The sequence below is a fragment of the Sturnus vulgaris genome, chromosome 1, assembly GCF_052056855.1.
Source record: "Sturnus vulgaris isolate bStuVul1 chromosome 1, bStuVul1.hap1, whole genome shotgun sequence".
In the NCBI taxonomy this organism is placed as follows: Eukaryota; Metazoa; Chordata; class Aves; order Passeriformes; family Sturnidae; genus Sturnus; species Sturnus vulgaris.
The window spans coordinates 127,156,955-127,164,019 of record NC_142243.1 but is presented as its reverse complement, the minus strand read 5'-3'; the positions used below and the strand labels follow the sequence as shown (position 1 = coordinate 127,164,019).

General features: G+C 36.2%; 1 long non-coding RNA gene across 1 annotated transcript in view; it reads left to right on the top strand.

The window, feature by feature from the left end:
* The window catches only part of LOC148225512 (uncharacterized), a 113,131-nt gene that overhangs the window by 30,932 nt on the left and 75,134 nt on the right, over positions 1-7,065 (top strand). The gene's annotated exons all lie outside the window — the stretch shown is intronic.

The window sequence follows — 7,065 nt, the reverse complement described above, 5'->3', positions numbered from 1 at the left end:
GTATGATAGCAGCCCTAGAACCACACTTCAAACACTATTACAGGCATTTCAGGGAGGGGTCAGAGAAAAAAACCTACAGCTCATTAACCTGAGGCTATGGGTGATCTACCAACCATACAGAAAATTGGCAGCTCTTCTGTCTTTTTTCCTTAAGGAGCCTCTGTACTAAACTAATTGTTAAATATGGCAAACAGACTGGTAGTCCCGTCAGACTATTTTTTGCATGTGTAAAATAATGGGATTATTTGTATACCACTGATATGCTATCCATATATGTTTTACAAATGTGCAAGCACTTACATGCCCCATAGAAAATCTTCAATACTAGCCTGTGATTTAAAGGGAGCCAGTCTACTGTAAACTATCTAGTCAGAGAAAAAGTAGATATATATCTTATTTACAGGGCAGAAATAAATTAAAATTCATATTTAAGGTTTTTTGATGGCTAATTTTTAATAAGTGTTGAATTGTTTTTTTAAATGACAACATTCTTCAGAAGCATTCTTAAATGATTGGAATATGAATGAAAAATCTTTTTGTGTTCATTATTTTATGCTACACTGTTCTTTTTCGTGTACATATATGTATCAAGACTGTGGCATGCTTCTTTTTTCCTCAATTATATTTTTTGAAGTTAAGGGTTTTTGTGATGGTCAAATATTGCTGAGTGAGATTTGTTCAATACTAACTGATATTATTCCTTACTGTTCTCATTAAAAATTGGTGATGCAGCACAATCATTTGGGTGGCAACAATGAAGATGATTTCATTCTATTCCCTGATTGCAATTTTTAGATTATACCAATCCACTGTCCACATCCTTTTTGAGATATAATATAAAATTACCATAACAAAGGAGAATGCTATATGCACAGAGAACATTGCTATAAGAAGAAATTGAAAACAGCATATAAAATAATCTGTGACTGGAGAAGAATGGAAGGTGGGAGAATGACAGAAATAGAAGAATTAATTTTATCTAACTTCATTTATAGAACAGATAGGCCTATAGTCTAATTTAGTTGTCTACTATCCTCCATCTCCCACACAAAATAGTTACAGCAGTTTAAAGTTTTTTTTCTGCAACTGCTTACATGAAGACATTTTTCAAATCCAGAGTGGATTTTGTCGCAATTATTGAGTTTAATTATTTGTAGCATGATAACACCAAAATAATCCTTGTGAAATAGAAGCTAGTGATAGCTTCTGTGCATAAATTTAAGAAGAGCTAACCTCTGCAGAATACATCTCCAATCTCCTGGTCAGAATTAGTCCTAAAATTCTAGAATTGTCTTATGGATATTTCTTGTCAGAGTATTTTCAATATTGTATAACTGAGGATGAGTAACTTGAATTATTTACTGTTCTCATAACCTTTCTAAAAATCAGATCATGTATTGAGCACTAATTTTTACACTTTTTTTTGCCCTCTCTAAGCTAGAGTTGCAGTAGATTTTATGTTTAAAAATCACTAGCTGGCTTTGAGTAATTGAAAATGAACAAATTACTAATATTTAAAAAAAGTTTTAGAAATGCAAATTGAAAACAGCACCCACAGTTCAAATGTTTGTATCACAGAAAAAGAAGAATCTGGGATTTAACAAGTATGCATTTATTTGCATCATACTGCTCAGAAAAAAAAGTTGATTTTTTGTAGGATTATTCATGTACGTAAAGCAAAGTGTATCTTTTTGTGCTTCACCAACCATGTGGATTTTAACAAGAGCAAACACCATAACTTGCACCTTGGACAGGGCAGCCTTGATTGTGTGTATAGACTGGGGAGTGAGATGCTGGAGAGCAGTGCCATGGAAAGGGACCTGGTGGTCCTGGCCCATGGCAAGTTGAATCTGAGTCAGCAGAGCCCTGGCAGCCAGGAGGGCCAACCCTGTCCTGGGGGCATCAGGCACAGCATCACCAGCTGGGCAAGGGAGGGGATTGTCCTGCTCTGCTCTGAGCTGGGGCAGCCTCACCGTGAATTCTTGGGCATCACAATATTATAAGGATATACAACTTCTGGAAAATATATAGAAATATGCTGAAGGGCTTTGAGGGGAAGCTTTATGAGGAGTGCCCGAGGTCACTTGGCTTGCTCAGCCTGGAGAAGGTAGACTGAAGAGAGAGCTCCTTGTGGGCTACAGGCTCCTCATGGCAGAAAGCAGAGGGGCAGGCACTGATCACTTCCCTCTGGTGATCGGTAACAGGAGGCAAGGGAATGGCCTGAAGTTATGTCAGGGGAGGTTTAGCTTGGATATTAGGAAAAGATTCTTCATGCTGAGGGTGTTTGGGCACTGGAAGAGGCTCCCCAGGGAAGTGGTCCCAGCAGCAAACCTGGCAGAGTTCAGGAATGATTTGGACAATGCTCTCAGGCACATGGTGTGACTCTTGAGGCTGTCTGGTGCAGGGCCACGAGTTGGACTTCGTGATCCTTGTGGGTCACTTCCAACTCAAGATACCCTATAATCTCTGATTCTAGGCAACCAATTATCAGAGCTAGTTTGACTGAGTTCTTGTTATTTAGTCATCCTTCCCCTTTTATCAAGCAAATGAAAATTTAACATTTCTGTGGCTGCTTTCAGTTTTAGTCAAAGATTTACATTCCAGAGAAATCCTTGTGACTTCAGTGTATGCCATATCCAGTGATCAAATGCAAATAGGTGGTGCCATACCTCTGATTTTATTCCAAACAGCTAAATCATGAGTGCAACCAAATCAAAGGAAAGCTTTCACTGCCCTCAATTGCTGAAGAATTTGGATTTAAATAAAATCAGTTGGCAAATAGCAGCAAGGGAGCTTGCTGTCAGTTCTCTTCCATCCTTACTTGTGTTAAAAGTTTATCTTTAATGTATTTTCCTTTTTATTTTTAACAGGAAAAACACATCCATATGATGGAAATGATGAGATACAGTTGTGGTTTGAGTTGTGAATAATCTAATTCAAGTTATGAATTATCTTAATTTAAATCTTTCCAAGATTATTATACAAAGAAGACTGGATTATTGCTTCAAGATCAGAATTCTTTTTAATTAAAAAATTCCACTTTAGCTATAACAAAGAATTCATTCTGTTTTGGGGTGTTTTTTTTCCTCAATATCCTTTTTAACTGTAGGCAGCATTAACAAATAAACAAACTAAACAATCTTTTTATCCTACATATTAACCCATAATTCTTGGTTCTTTCTAGTTTAGTATATGACAAGGTGATCTAAGAAAACATATAAAGTGGCTAGTGAAAGAAAATCTATCAAATGTAGCAAAATGTATCAAATGTATCTTCAACATCTTTTTACACAACATCAATAAAGTTATAGCAAGGCTTAAAAACTTGCACTTAAATAGTCAAACAGGGCACACAACAACAAATGAAATATAAAATGACATTTTTTAAGAATAGAAATAGCTTCCAATGTCAGTGTAATTTTCCCCATAGCTGGAATCGCATAGGCATTCTGCATTCGTTTCCTTAATGCTGACAAGGTTGCTTCAGTCTAGAACCACCAGACTTTTTAAAATTCCTTGATCAGCTAGGACAACAAAAAGAAAGAGACAACATGGCCAGATTTCTCTAACACAATGTTTTAATCCAAGCCAAGACTAGTGGGTGCTTGTAAAGTAATAATAAGCAACCTAAGATGTATTTAGCAAATCAAAAAGCCAAGAAAATCATCCATAAATCTTACATTCAAGAGTACATCAAAGATGCAAATCTTCCACAGACCATTCAAGTCGTAGCCTTCATTGTCTTCAACTGATTTTCTGCAGAAAAGAGAGAAGCACTGTATAAATTCACAGATGTTTTCACAATACATCCAGATATTATGCCTATAATGAAAGTCAGCCTTCCTTCCTTCCTTCCTTCCTTCCTTCCTTCCTTCCTTCCTTCCTTCCTTCCTTCCTTCCTTCCTTCCTTCCTTCCTTCCTTCCTTCCTTCCTTCCTTCCTTCCTTCCTTCCTTCCTTCCTTCCTTCCTTCCTTCCTTCCTTCCTTCCTTCCTTCCTTCCTTCCTTCCTTCCTTCCTTCCTCTAAAGACTGTACCTGTAAAAGCATTTTATCCGTGTGTGAGCACTATAATGCATCAAGAAATGTTAGTGCCAGCTCTCTCTGTCAGGTTAACTCTGCAAATTCAAGGCAAAACCATATTTAATTTCTCTTTTTTACTGAAGGAGGTATACAAGGACTCTCTGTATGCAGAAAGAAATAAGAGTAAAAGCGTGACATTTTCACAGTAATGTAAATGGAATCAATGTTACAAAAGGTCTCACTCAGCCTGTTACAAGGGACCATTTAAATCCCAAGACAGTGGGAAAAAATGCACACATAGGGTTATGAACACATAGGCTTATGTTTTCATTTATACAAATTTAAAAGCTTAATAACAGTAATGTATCTTGTTGAATAAATATTTTAATCAAAAGAAGTTTCAAGAGCATCCTCATCAATTATACCAAATAACTAAACCTATTGCGAACTCTTCAATACTGAATACTTTTCCTCATATCAGTTTACAGAGATGAAGAAAAGTTTTAACAAATCCTAATGTTATGAAGTAGTTTGCATCTCATTTTATCTATTTCCTTCCTTGAGAGTGCAATAGAAATAATTACCTGGATTTTTATTAACTGCTTGAAAAATCAACTGCTGGGTTTTTTGCAGGCACTTAAACCTTTCATTCTTGACCTAGATTTAGCAAGCAACACAGACAGTAGACAGGCTTTTCCTCAGGAAAATTGAACCTTTGGTATACTTATGATTATGTAAAAAGAGTGTCTATGGCAATTTGGATTTAAAGAGATTGTCTGTTTTCCTAACCTCTTTTTTTCCACGACATTAAGACCAATTTAATTATCAATCAAATAGCAAGCCATCAGTGTAGCTTGAATCAGCTGAGAAAAATACAGATTCACCAAGACTTTTAAATTCATCTCAACTCTAGGCTCAAGCAAGCCTGTTTTTCCTTACTTGTTCATCCTGTTGAAAGAGTCTGGCACTGGAGTTTACATTTCTCTGATGTTTAGTTGATGTATAGGAGTTGATGCATATGTATATGATGCAAAACATAGCCATTTTCCAGATTAGAGATCATGCTGGCGAAAAGTGACATCATATAACATGTGTGACTTAGATGGGACTGAGATGGGATCACCACTCTAATTTTCACATAATTATTGCCGTTTGAAATGAGGGCCAATACACAGCCTACTTCACCCTTTCTCTTTTCTTTGTCATGTCCTTGAAGTATTTTATTTAAATCACATGAATATTTAATGCAAGCATCTCATCATTTATTGTTTATTATGCTTGAGGGCAAGTCTATAGTTGAAATGCAATATTCAGAGTCATTGATAGATCTTTCTGTGCGTTTTTTCCAAAACATCTTAGCAAGTTTTGGTGTGAAATAGACTGATACTCTAGGAGCAGGCAGATTGTGCTGCAGAGGACCAATGTACAAATGGTCGTCCTTGTACAAAACAGAAGGCAGAAAGTCCCACAGAATTTACTAAAAGAAAATCACCAAATTTTCTCTTACATTTGTAAATCTAAAATCCAATTTTAGTGCTGAAAAACTTTTGACAACATTCAGTTGTGGATTAAGTTGGAGTTTCTATATTTTGTTTAGAAGAGAGCACCTCCCATTGGTAAAAGACAGAGAGAGAAAGTTTAGTGACTGATGGAACTGATCATTTGGAAAGTGCATATTTTGAAAGATGCAATAGGTAATTTGGAGATGAAGTCAAATAAGTGTACTCAGGATGTTTTCTGAAGAAATCTAGCCACTTGGAAAAACACCAGGAGGAATATGAGGTGGATAAAGCTTATCTTTAAATTCATTCCACTGTCTTTTTGCATCAGATAAATCCATGATTTTGAGTTCTGTCCAAAAGGGAAAAAGATTGACATTCTTTCTGTAGACAATATTAAAAACCCCCTGGAAATCTTCTTTTCAGGTTTATGTTCAAGACAGTATCAGAAGTTCAGTTTAGGTCATAGTAATTTAGAGAAATTTTTCAGAGCTGGCAATTCACCTCTTTACTGCTCAGTTTTCTCATCTTTATAATGGGAGCAAGGAGTAGTTTTAGCTTGTGACGAACAGAGAGTTTTACATGTCTTCAGTGAGAGCAGCCAGGTAAGTATGAATGATTGCCTCAGTTTTACAGATGCAGTAACTGAAGCTGAGAAATGTTTCAGTAAGTTGAAAATAGTGAAAAGGAAAGTGGTTTTGTCTCTTTCTGGTAAATTCTTGCAGTGGTCATGGTAGTAAAATGGGACTTCCCCCTCCAACAAGTCAATGTTTACCTTCCTTAAAGAAATAAAAAAACTGTTTTGTTCCTTCTCTGGCTCTTGCTTCACGTTTTAAGGCATTTTTCATAATCATTGTCCTGGTCTCTAAATTTGTTCTCTCTGGTGATTTATGACGATTTTATGTGTTTATGCACAAAGTAGAGGAAAATGTTGATTGGGTTTTTGTAAGTTAGAGTAAATTTGAAATATTGAGGATAGCACAAATGTTTTTACTGGTAAACTGTCCAAACACGATGTGGAAATCATAGAGGGTGTGTGTAGAGTGCAAGTAATATCATCGTATCTTTTTCTCTCAAAGTATATTATATCACCAGAGGGACACTTTAAAATCAAACCTTTCAAAGTTTTCAGCTATTTTAGTGGCATGCACATTTATGGCTAGCAATTAAACGCAGAAATTATGGATAGAATGCAATTGGAAGTGAAAATCTAGAAACTCTGCACTGATCTAAAAAGACAGCCTGATGTGAAGCATCATCTCCCAAAGGCCCTTATGTCTATGTAGTTTTGAAACATACACTAAACCAGCTGCCAAACCCGGCTTTTAAATAGAGGCTACAAAAAAGGTGTTCTGCATTTTCAGTGCATGCTGCTTTACAAAGGAGAGAAGAACTGTCTGGCTGCCATATAGTACAGCAAAAAGAAGCCAGCTTGCAAGTGATTAGAATAATGAAACTGGAAAGGATTAGCTACATTATCCAAACATGAAGCAATAGGCTAGTCAAACTAATCCCTGAGGAATAGTTAAAGGAAACAAATGACATGA